Source organism: Phoenix dactylifera, unplaced genomic scaffold, assembly GCF_009389715.1.
Source record: "Phoenix dactylifera cultivar Barhee BC4 unplaced genomic scaffold, palm_55x_up_171113_PBpolish2nd_filt_p 000475F, whole genome shotgun sequence".
NCBI lineage: Eukaryota > Viridiplantae > Streptophyta > Magnoliopsida > Arecales > Arecaceae > Phoenix > Phoenix dactylifera.
In genome coordinates this window covers 280652-293846 of record NW_024067897.1, presented here as the reverse complement: position 1 = coordinate 293846, position 13195 = coordinate 280652, and the positions used below count along the sequence as shown (strand labels likewise).

Below are 13195 nucleotides of genomic sequence, written 5' to 3'. Positions count from 1 at the left end.
GATACCCGTAGAGGCCGGACGTTTGAACGGCTTCAAGCGAACCCTCTTCCAAAACCACGAATTCAGATTTGCGGTGATCATCTACCCGCGCAAGGTGAAGATTTGATCTTCCTAATAGTTTTAAAAGTTTTAATTCTTACCTAATTACGAAAGGTCTCGAAACAACGTTCATGCGACGAACGTCGAACCCGTGCATGCCGATTCCGCTGCCATCTGATTTAATTTTTGAAATATCAGCGGCATGGGCGGGTTCACAACAGGAGGTACATTTGTTCTAAAAGATCCTAGAACAGATTAGGATCAAGTATAAAAGTCTAACTAGAATCTTTACTCTCTGCAAATCATAATGTCAGCCTCAAATCCTTTGATCCGTATTCCTGAGACCAACCGATTGACCGGTACCAATTACAGAGACTAGCTTAGAAATTTCAAAATTATTCTGAGTTGCAAGAAAATAGACTATGTGCTTGACAATGACATCCCCATATTACCAGCATGTCCGACCACTGATCAGCGTGCGACGCATGAAAAGTGGACAGGCGATGACATTAGGGTCAAGTGCTATATTATGGCATCCATGTCCAATAAACTCCAATGCCAGCATGAGAATATGAAGACTGCTAGGGACATACTGGCACACCTGCAAGAGTTGTATGGTGAGTAAAGTCGCACAGCTCGTTTTGAAGTGTTCAAGCGGCTCTTCAAAGCAAAGATGCGCGAGGGGCAGTCTGTCCATGATCACGGTCTGACTATGATCAAGGACCTGGAGGAGCTTGAGAAGCTCGGTATGAATATGCACAAGGAATTGCAAGTAGATCTGATCCTTCAATCCCTTCCTGATTCATTTGGACAATTTATAGTAAACTACCACATGAATAAGATTGAATGCACTAAGACTGAACTGTTAAACATGTTGGTAACTGCTGAGGGAGCCTTGAAAGGTTCAAGGGGCAATGTCCTTACTGTTGAGTTGACTTCTGGTTTCAAGAGAAAGTCTACTTGGAAGAAAAAGAAGCCTGCAAAGAAGCAGAAAAAAGACAATAAGCCAAAGAAGGAAGTTCAAAAGAAAAAGGCTAATGACAAAGAAAAATATTTCCACTGCAATATCGACGGCCACTGGAAGAGGAACTGTCCTTCATATCTCAAGAGCCTGAAAAATAAGAAGGCTGACACACCTTTAGAAGGTATAGACTTACTCGTAATTAAAACTAATGTTGCCCAAGGTGACAAGCCAAGAGGGGGGGTGAATTGGTTTCTTTTAATTTTAACTATCTTACTTGTGTTAAATGATGAGTTAGTGAACTTAAACAAATCACAATACAAACAACAAGAAGTATAGTGGTTCGGTGCTCTCCTTAGCACCTACGTCCACTCCCCAAGCGACCCTTTGGGAATTCACTATAATCCCGCGGATTACAGTTGGATTGTTTTCCGGACTCACAATCCAAAAACCTTTACACTTTGGTTTTCCGGGTTCACCAAAAACCTATGTTGGTTTTACGGGCTCACCAACGAACCTTTACAATTGGTTTTCCGGGTTTACCAATCAACCTATTCCGTTGGTTTTGTGGGCTAACCAACCAACCTTTACAAGTAGTTTAATAAACAAGAAAAAAGATTTAAACTCCTAAATGAGCAAATGAAACAATATAAACTACAAAGAAGAGTTTAGAAAGTATTTATCGCTTGTAGTGACTTCTCTCTTCTTTGTCAAGGATGCTTCACTCTTCAAGGGAGGATGGAGCTCTAGATGACTCTTTGAATCTGCTCAACCCCTTTCTTTGATTCTTGAATGAAGCACTTGGATGAAGAAGATTAGGGCACTTTCTCTTTCTTGTGTACTCTTTGATATTCTTTGGAAAGGTTGTTTCTATCTGATGAATAGTGCCACTTTAAATAGCTTCCTACATCCATTGGACAAGCCCCAATGGTTATAATTCAAAAACTAGCTGTTACTCCCTTTTGGAAGGACAAAAAGTACATCTGCAGAACTAGCCGTTATGCTACAGCCCGTGTTTGGGTCGGCTCAACCTGTCCTTGGGTCGACCCAACTTTCACTTGGGTCGACTCAAACATTCCTTGGGTCGACCCTCTCAGAAACACAGAAACTTTATAATTCAGCCTTCCTTCACTTGGGTCGACCCAACCTTTCTTTGGGTCGACTCAAAGTTCACTTGGGTCGACTCAACTTCTTCTTGGGTCGACCCTAACAGGGTTTCCAGAGAACCTTTTCTGTCTTCTTTTCTGTCTTGCCTTTGGGTCGACCCTCTCAGGGTTTGGGTTGACTCAAGCTTGGGTCGACTCAACTACTTCTTGGGTCGACCCTCTCAGTAAATCCAGAGAACCATTTTTCTGTCTTGTTTTGAGGATCTTGATCCTTGGGTCGACTCATGCTTTCCTTGGGTCGACCCAACTCACTGTTCATCTTTGCCATTCTTGCAGAAGTGTGCCAAATATTTTCTTGATGTGCCGGGGTCGACCCAATCATCCTTTGGGTCGACTCAATCCACACTTTGCTGCATCTCAAGGTTAAATTCATTCAAATGAACAATGAAATGTATCTATATCAATTAATACAAAATATACTGAGAGTAATAAACTTATAAATGAAGTATCGTTTTAACTTATAACATACTCTTGTTAAATGCTTGTTAATCATCAAAATAACACTATCATCCTCAATCTCCCCCTTTTTGATGATTACAAAATAAAGAGTATGAGCCTATTGATACTTGTCTTTAAAATCAGTTTTTGAAAGGGCTTAACTTGCTGAATTTCAGCTTTTCATATATAAGAGTGAAGTCTCCCCCTATATCATTCAAATGTTGCCAATTTGACTTTTTGAATTACTCCCCCTTTCATTTATAATTCATTAAAGATGAAACTCCAAAAATTTGAGATAAAACATGAGTTTCAGGTTATGTATCGAGGTGTGAAAGGTGCGTGCCAAATTCTAAAATTATATGTGCCAAATTCTGAAATTTGATATAAATTTTTGACTTGATCATTTTCATTGTTGCAAATTGCTCCCCCTTGGATGTATATGCTTTCCTATATGATTTTCAATTTATTTTACAAATTATTTCTCTTTTTTCTTTACTTCTCCTCTTATTACTCTATCTTTACTTCTCCCCTATTACTCTTTCTTTACTTATCCCCCTTTTTGTTACTCTATTTACTCTATCTTTACTTCTCCCCTATTACTCTTTCTTTACTTCTCCCCCTTTTTGTTATCATCAAATAGGTACATGGGAAAGGACACAATAACAAACATTCAAACTTCATTGATCAAAATAGGAACATTTTAGTACAATCATGCCAAAAACAAAAGCAAATACAATGTTCCTCAATCAAGGTTCAAAATACATGATCAACACAAAATACATATGAGAACTAGATACATATCCTAGGCTCTAAACAAGATCGTGAGACTCTCCCGTATCGCTTGGCTACGGCTCTCTTGGGTCCCATTTCTCCAAGATATTGAAGTAATCTACTGTTTGGAGATGATTGGAGAAGATTTGAGAGTGGGAAATAGGGTTTTCGGAAGAGGACAAAGGGTAAACAGTGCCCTAGATAGCTCACGGGTCCCCCTTTTAACAGTGGGGTCCCGACGTTGGGTCGACTCAAGAATTTTCTTGGGTCGACTCAACATTGGGTCGACCCTATTCTGGGTTGGGTCAACCCAAGTTCAGAAATTTTTCCTTTCTCTTCCTTTTCGCTTCTAAAAATTTTTCTTGCTTCCAATCCTTACAAATTCTTTCTGGGACAATGATACATGAGTAAGGAATCTATAGATTACAAGTTTGACTCATGTTTCATAGGTTTTTAGAAATGGGAGGAATGTATCATGAGACTGCTTGCTCCCTTTTATATCTCTTCAATAAAAAGGATCACATATGCCTAATTCCCTCCTTAGCATGCAGAATCTATCTTCACTCAAGGATTTTGTGAATATGTCGGCTAATTATTTTTCAGTCCATATATGCTCAATACATATGTTTCCATTTTGCACACGATCCCTAATAAAATGATATCTTATTTCTATGTGTTTGGCTTTAGGAATGAGATATTAAGGATGTAAGCCAGAAGTGATCTCTAAATGTAGATTCCAAAGATAGTTTTGAAATCAAGTGTAGATGAAATCTTTTTCAAGTTATTTCAAGGAGTATCAAGAATAATATTCAAAGAAAGCACGAATGAAAATCCAATACCCTTTTTTTTTTTAATATATTAAGTATATAGCAACATGAGAGCAATCTAATTAATTTTTAGAGTATAGTATAAGAGCAGATAAAGATCAAAACTTATATGCTCGAAAAACATAAGATTATGTTGAATCCTTAATTCTTAATGACTTCAAAGTTCTTTCATGATATAAAAGTATTGGAGCATAGATACCAAAATATGAATTTATGCAATGTAGGATACATAAAATTCAGGGCTTTAAAAGTTCTTTTAAAGCTCTCTTAAAGACTTTCTTTTACTCCTTTAAAGATCATAGAATCAAAATCAATTAAAATGAATTGGCTCAGGATTGAAACACTAAAGTGCAAGCCAATAAGAACTCATAAGTAGATTCCAAGATAAATTTTCGAAACTAAGACAGATGGAATCCTTTTCAATTAAATTTTCAGAAATAAATGATTTACCGATGAATACAGATGGAAATCCAACTTTCAAAAGATATTCAATGAAGCACAAAGTTTAATACCACTTTACATTTAGTATTATTTGTCTCATCTTTAGATGCGAATTTATACGATTAAGTTCTATATGATCTCTCACTCTGAAATTTTCTTTCTTCTCCTTAATTAATCATTCCATTTGAGAGTTTAGAGTTTGAAGATAATTTTCAATAAAGAGATTGAGTATTTAAAGCTCCCCCTCAAAAGATGCATTTTTTTCAAACCTTTTTTTTTTTGTTCTTCTATAATATCAAGAATGTAGAGTGATCTAGAATTTTTCAAAATTTATAGCAATCACTCTTTTTAATCTTTCAAGAATAAATTATATTTCCTCTTATTTTTTTTTGAATATGTATGGAAATATTAATCAGAAAATAATTCTTTTGAAGCTCAAATTTCTTTCAAAAGTAATTACATTTTCTTTCCTATAAGAATTATTGAAGTGAGTTGAAATATTCTAAGCTTTAGGATCATTAACTCTCTTCTTAAAAATAGCTTTTCTTTTTAATGATAGAAGCATTTAATTATGTAGGAGTGTATATTCAAAATATTAATTTCTTAGTCATAGTTTTTCAGCAATGTATATATGAAGCACCATAAATTTTTTTAATATCAAAATAATATCATATGTTTAGAACCATTTATTTGCAATCAAGATCATTGAAAAATGCATCATTTAGACTAATTTTAATAAACTTATAAGATAGAAAATGATATGTTTCAGATGCGTATCGGAGCAAACAATCAAGGCATCAAAATTAATTCTATTTTTCTTAGACCGTAGTTTTCATCCAGGAATCATATTGAGTTATTCCTCAAAATGATGCAATCATTGAAGCATATAATGAAAGTTACAAAAATGCAATGATAGAAGCATTTTTTAAATTAAGTTTAAGCTTTTATACAAAATCAGATTCTGAATTTCATAAAAATTTTCAAAGAGGCTTTCATGATTATAATTTGAGATATGCATCTTCTACATTGTAGCTTATCTTAAATTATTAAGATTGAAAACACATATTTCAAGAACATTAGAGCACATCCAGAATCTTTGTAATTCATATTGAATTTTGGTACAAATTGGAGGACATTATGTACTAATGTTAGGCAAGATAAAAGATAAATCGGAATCAATTCATTTTGCCTAATTTGCAAATTCAAATTATTCTTTTCTTTTATTTTTCAAAATATATTCATTAAAACAAAATGATGTTGTTGTTGGTAATAACATGTTTCAATCAAATTTTATAGGCATGAAGCATTACAAGTTATATTTAGGAAAGATCTTTGTTATTTGAATATTGAAAACATATAATTCAAAACATCATGTGACATGCAAAATATATTATGCATTAAAATATTAAGAACAAGCATGTCAAGGATCAAAATCAATTCTTTTCAAATAAACTCTCCCTATTTAAATATAATCTTGTACTGATTTCATTCTTAAAGTGTGTTTTCAAGTGATTAAAAAATTTGACTTGATTCTTCTTATATACTTTCATTTACTTTGTCTTTCATTTTTACCTTCTTATGCTCTATACTCTATTTGCTCCCTATCCGGTGGAGTTGGAAGGGGCACGAGGTACTACCACTAGCCTCCCTCTTGTGCCGTCCCTAATATACCCTACACCGAATAGTTGGGTTAAATAGTGCCGGGTACTACCACTAGCCTCCCCATTGGCACCATCCCTATGATGAGCAAAATAGAAATGTTAAAATGTTCACTTCAAACTCTCCCTGTTTAAGTGTAATTAATTATGGATTTTATCCCTTTCACAAGTCTCACAAATATGCCGAATGTATTATGCTTGTTTTTCTTTTCCTTAAGATTGAAGTTTTTGCCTTTACTTAGATTTTACTTCTCTTGAATAAGATTCATTTTCTTTTCTTTATCTCTCTCTCTTTTTGTTATTCTCAAGTAATTTACATGAAAGAGCAGAATAAAGAAATAATCTTATGTATCATATAGATGTATATCATGCAAACAACATTTTCATTATGCTCAAGAATTCATAGCTTCTCACAAGTCAATTCAAATAAGCATTTTAAGCATATACTTGTGTATTTGATGGTTATGATATAGGCAAAGGAACATTTTAGTTTGAGCAAACCATGAATCAATTTCTAAAAGCATAAGTCAATTAATACATATATAGACATGATATCAAGAAATTAATAATTAAAGATTTTAACCATGCCACAATAAGATTTAAGTTATAGACTTTGCTCAGCTAATTTATGAGAGAGGTATCTAAAATTACCGATTCATTCTATATTCTTCAAGTCAAACTAGATTTCTTATGTGTGAACGTTTGGCTGAAGAAGGTCCTCTCTCTTGTTTGCATGTGAATGTTTATTGTATCTGATGAGAGCACAAAAGTGCGATCTACATACCACATAAATTAGTATTATCGCTAACAAGATAATGATAGTCTCACTAGATTAATATTATATTTTTGTTAAGTATAGGTGATCGTAAATCGAGGCCAAAATACGTATTCAGTACAGATTGGGCTTAGACAGATGCATAACTCAGACCGCGTATGCCCAACCCCGTCATGGTCTGATCGAATTCACCATTCATTGAGTATACTTGCACCGGAGCTACACATGTCTACATGCCATAGCTTCTAGAGCACATTGGGGATCAAAATAAAGAAAGATCACGTGTAGTTGGGGAAGAATTCCAAAAACTTTCCAAATCGGGCGTTCCCTTCCCCAGCCGTCCGTGATGTTTTTGTGCTTCCACCTCCCTCCGCGTGCACCTCTTCCCAGCATCCGCACGACCCAGCAATCCGCGATCACCTCCGAAGTATTCGTCCCATGTCCGTGATCATCTCCCGGACCTCCCAGCAGCCCGTGACCAGCTCCCGTGCACAATCACAGCGTCCGCCCGAGCCAGCGATCAGTGCCTCCTCCCAGCGTCCGCTTCATCCACGGCGTCCGGTCCTCTTCTCCCCTCCCGTCTTGACCGCGATCACAGTCCAAGCGTCCGCGGAGCAGCCGTAACAGAGCCTCTACCCAGCGTCCAAAGATCCGTGCGCCTCCTCCACAACATCCCGTGAATGGTCCCAGCCAGCCGTGAAGCGTCGCGACGTCCGCCAGCCGCGATCACCGCCCAGCCGTCTGCCTCCTCCGCAGCACCTGCGATCAACCCCTTCGTCCGCTCACGCCGTCTGTGAAGCCAGTGATCACCGCCTCCTCCACAGCGTCTGCGGCTTCATTTCTCCACAATATCCCAGCCGGGATTAGCGTCCTCTCCTCCCACAGATCCCCGCGTCCAGGCTCCTTCCTTCCGGGCATCTTTCAGATCTGCGACTCACCCGTCCGAGCTTCATTTCCAGCTCATCTTCGCCCACGATCACCTCCCAGCCTCACGCGCCTAAGATTCAGCCTCCTCCAGCGCATTCCCAAGATCCATAGAGGGGGAGAGTCGAGTATAAGAGGAATCGGCTGAGAAGGGAAAAGGGGGGGAAGAAGCTCCGATTTGAAGAAGAAAACAGAGGAGCCGGGCTGCTGCAGTAGTAAGAAAAAGAAAAAAAAATAGAAAGAAACAGGGGATGCCCTGTTTCTGTTATTAAAAAAAAAAAAAAGAGTGAGAAAGAGAGAGGAAGATGATGAGCTAAAATCCTTGGTGATGGGTGAAGGAGGATCCTTTGGTGTACCGAGTTCATGATGTAAATTCTAATCCTTTGCTTTATACGATTTATCTTTTGATTATGTTATGATTCTCATATGTTGAAAATTCTTTTATGATTTATGCTTATTGATACATGTCTTCCTCAATTATTTGATTCATCGTTGACGTTCTAAGGCACGTTGAATGCTTAAAAAGAGAATTCATGTTATCAAGAACATACTCAATAATTAAATTTTATCTGCTTATAATTTTTAAAAGAAAACAAAAGAATCATAGAATTTATTGCATGAACTTGATATTATTAAAGGAGATTCTGGATCCCTACACCATTTTAATCTATCCAAACTTCGACTCTCTATTTGCTGGTTTATTTTCTATTTGCAAACCATCATCTTAATCCACAAGTTCATTGAATCAATTAATCTGAAATTAAGCTAATAATCCATAGATCGTTCCCTGAGGAATCGACCTCGGACTTCCGAGTTATACTACTTGTGCGATTCTCCTGCACTTGGGAGAGCAGTTTTATTTTTGCACCAAGTTTTTGGCGCCGTTGCCGGGGAACGGCTGAGTTATTAGTATAATTTTAGATTTAATTTTTACCTTAGTAGTTAGTATTTTTCTCTTGAAAAAAAAAAAAAATTAAATTACATCTTTACTACTATTTTTAATTCCCTGCATAGTTTGCATCAAACTCTGATATCATAGAAATTAGCCATCTGATTTGACTCAAATTTGGTCAGCTAGTGGACAACACATTGTTGAATAATCTGAACGGTCTGATTGACATTCTGAGACTTTTAAGACCATCAGATTAATACGAAACCTTGCTGCTTTCTACTTTAAATTTTCTGCATTTATTTTTTTAGAATCGGAATTTTATCGTTATCATATCTCATTAACCCTTGTTGCTAATTGAAAATTTAAGAAAAAAAAAAACTTTAAGAAAAGATCAAGGGTGATTATTCAAAAATAAAAAAAGAGAAAAACCTAAAATTTCAAATTTCAAATTTCAAATTTCAGAATTCAAATTTCAAACTATAACTCATAAAATTTTAAAAAAAAATAAATAAATAATTTGCTTGATCACCTATTCAATGAAATTTAATGTCATGTCATAAAATATTAAAAAAAATCTCTTGATTGTTGCATATAGTATAAGGCATCAGCATAAAATATTCTAAGGGCTGAACCCATTTAAAAAGATAAGGTCGGGATTTCATCACTCGTCCTTAGCCCAAAAATCACCCCAGTGCATAAATATCCTAAGCTTAACTAAAATCAACTAGACATTGGCCCCTAAGGACATTCGAGCTCAATAGGACGAAGACCACCGAAAGTTGCACCAATTTCGCTCTGTGGCTTAGTTGATGTCTAGGCAAGCTTTGTCCCTATAAGGGAGACAGTTCATCTGTTCGAGGCAAGTGGGTTTTAAGTGGGACCTTTGCGAATGCATCGTGACCCCTCCACTTACCTGGGAGCTTACCTGGTCAACTCGGTTCATTAGACCGGATTGGAGGCTTAGGTGCCCTCTTCAAACCAGTTAGGAGCTGTCTAGAAATTTAAGAAAAACATTAGAAATTGAGGTGTAATGTTTTGTTGCATGTTTGATTGTGAATAGGATTTTTGTTTTAGGATGTCGTTTTAGGGTAACTTTAGTTGGTACTTATATTTATTTTTTATTTATTTTTTTAAAAAAAAAAGAAAAAAAAGAGAGGGAATTATTTTGCATGTTAAAGTGGAATAGGGACGACACCGGTCGATTAAGTCGTACAACTTTAGATCATCCCTTAGGACATACTTCTGAAATTCCTTCGCAATATCTCACACCTTGTGAGATGGCTGATCTAAATGAAGATGCGGGAAGTCACCACAATCGAGAACGAGAACCCCATGTTATGACTCTAAGACAATACCTACAACCGGCTAGGACTAGTCAGCCTTCATGCATAATTTTTCCTGATAATGTAGGTCATTTTGACATCAAACCAGGGGTAATCCAATTGCTGCCCAAGTTTCATGGGTTAGAGTCCGAGAGTCCGTATCTTCATTTAAAGGATTTTGAAGAATTGAGCATTACATTTAGAGTGCCAAATGTCACCGAGGATGTCCTCAAGTTGACATTGTTCCCTTTCTCTCTAAAGGATAAGGCCAAAACATGGCTAAACTCGTTGCGACCTAGATCAATAAGAACTTGGCAAGATATGCAGAGAGAATTTTTAAAGAAGTTCTTTCCCACACAAAGGACCAACTTTTTAAAAAGACATATTAGCAATTTCCAACAAAAAGATAATGAAACATTTTATGAATGTTGGGAAAGATTTAAAGACCTTCTTCTCTCATGCCCTCATCACGGGTTCGAAACTTGGAGAACCATTAGCTTCTTTTATGAAGGTTTATCTCCACAGTTGAAACAGTTTATAGAGACCATGTGCAATGGTAGATTCTTAGAAAAACAACCTGATGAGGCATGGGAGTATTTGGATTCCCTTGCTGAGACTGCCCAACTTTGGGATAACGGGGATAGAAATAACAAGTCTTTGCCTAAGCCCACTAGCTCTGTACAGGGAGGCCTTTACAACCTCAGAACTGAGGATGATCTTCATGCTAAAATGGCAGCCCTCACTAGGAAGGTAGAAGAAATTGAGCTTAGGAAGGTTGAGCCTGTCAAAACTATAGAGCTTAGAAACGAGTGTTGTGATATCTGCGATATGTCGGGTCATACCACTACAGATTGCCCCACCATACCGGCATTCAAAGAAGTCTTGCACGATCAAGCAAATGCTATGAACTCCTACCAAAAGCCTTATAACGATCCATACTCGAATACCTATAACCCTGGTTGGAAGAATCATCCAAACTTTAGGTGGAGAAATGATCATCCTCAACAGTCACACCATTCAGCTCCTCCACCTGTACATCCTACTTTTGCATCACCACCCTCTCGAAAGCCAAATATCGAGGATACCTTGCAATCCATACAAACTTTTCTACAAGGTCAAGCTAATATCAATGCTCAAAATACTCGAAATTTTGAAGACATAAGGAACCAATTGTCAATGTTGACTACCGTCCTAAGTACCCAAGAGAAGGGTAAGCTTCCAGCTCAACCCCAACCTAACCCACAAGTGCACGGTAGTAATAATACGGCTCCTTCTAGTTCGCATACAGAGCATGCAAAGAGCATCATGACTTTGCGTAATGGAAAAGTCATTGATCAAACCGTCCCATCAAGACCGCAAGTCACTTCTAATTCTGATGCTCCCAAAGTTGATGAAAGGGACAAAGAAGAAGTTCAGGTCCCAACTTCTACTAAGAAAGTTGAATGTCCTTTTCCTCCACCTTTTCCACAACGGTTAAAGCCGTTACAAAAGCTCGAACCTAACTCTGAAATTCTTGAGCTTTTTAAACAAGTAAAAATCAATATACCTCTTCTTGATGCAATCAAACAAGTACCCTCATATGCCAAATTTTTGAAGGACTTGTGTACCGTCAAACACCGATTAAATGTTAAGAAGAAGGCATTTTTAACTGAAAATGTGAGTGCTATTTTGCAGCACAACATTCTCCCTAAATATAAAGATCCAGGTTGCCCAACCATCTCATGCATCATAGGTGACTTTAGGATAGAGCGAGCATTGTTAGATTTAGGGGCGAGTGTGAATTTGTTGCCATATTCTGTCTATGAGCAACTTGGTTTAGGTGAGTTGAAGCCAACCTCCGTCACTTTGCAATTAGCTGACAGGTCAGTTAAAATTCCAAGGAGGATTATCGAGGATGTATTAGTCCAAGTAGACAAATTCTACTTTCCTATCGATTTTATTGTATTGGACACACATCCGGCTTCGAACTCACAGTCTCAGATTCCGGTCATTTTAGGACGTCCGTTCCTTGCAACTTCTAATGCATTGATTAATTATAGGAATGGCGTCATGAAGCTTTCTTTCGGTAATATGACCTTAGAACTGAACATTTTTAATGTGTGCAAACAACCCAATGATTTCGAAGAGAGTAAGGAGGTTGATTGGGTTGAAACCATCGCAGAAGATTATTTGTTAGCTAAAGCAATTAACGACCCATTCAATGATAGCTTAATTGATTGGTGTCCTAATGGAACCAATGATGATGATTTGTCAGTCACACCTATTGTGGATAATCTAGATATCAAGATGGTCAATGGGTGGAGACCAAAAGAAGGAGAATTTGAGAGATTGTCGCCTCGAGAGATGAAAATAGAACCATCCCATGAGCAAGCACCCAAGCTCGAATTGAAACCCTTACCAAAGGAACTTAAGTATGCTTTTCTTGGACCCGAAGATACTTTTCCTGTAATCATCTCGTCTGGACTTGATCATACCCAAGAAAGAAAATTAATTGATGTTTTAAAGAATCATAAAGGAGCCTTAGGGTGGTCTATTGCCGATTTGAAGGAAATTAGCCCCTTAATTTGCACGCACCGGATATATTTGGAGGACAATGCCAAAACCACAAGGCAAATGCAACGAAGGTTAAATCCTACAATGAGAGATGTGGTTAAGGCAGAAGTCCTCAAGTTGCTTGACGTGGGTATTATTTACCCAATTTCCGATAGCAAGTGGGTAAGCCCTATTCAAGTTGTTCCTAAGAAGTCGGGTTTGACGGTAGTAGAAAATGAACAAGGTGAACTAGTTCCAACTCGTGTCCCGACGAGTTGGCGCATGTGTGTTGACTACCGAAAGCTTAATTTGGTCACACGAAAGGATCACTTTCCTCTACCCTTCCTAGACCAAGTATTGGAGAGAGTTGCAGGACATGCTTTCTATTGTTTTCTTGATGGCTATTCGGGATATTATCAAATTGAAATTGCACCAGAAGATCAAGAGAA

At 37.3% G+C, this 13195-nt stretch overlaps 1 non-coding gene across 1 annotated transcript; it reads right to left on the bottom strand.

The window, feature by feature from the left end:
- Positions 1-10580: 10580 nt before the first annotated feature.
- On the bottom strand, positions 10581-10690 carry LOC120106143. Its single transcript, XR_005508366.1, has one exon. It is a non-coding gene; the product is annotated as a small nucleolar RNA R71 (small nucleolar RNA).
- Positions 10691-13195: the final 2505 nt, after the last annotated feature.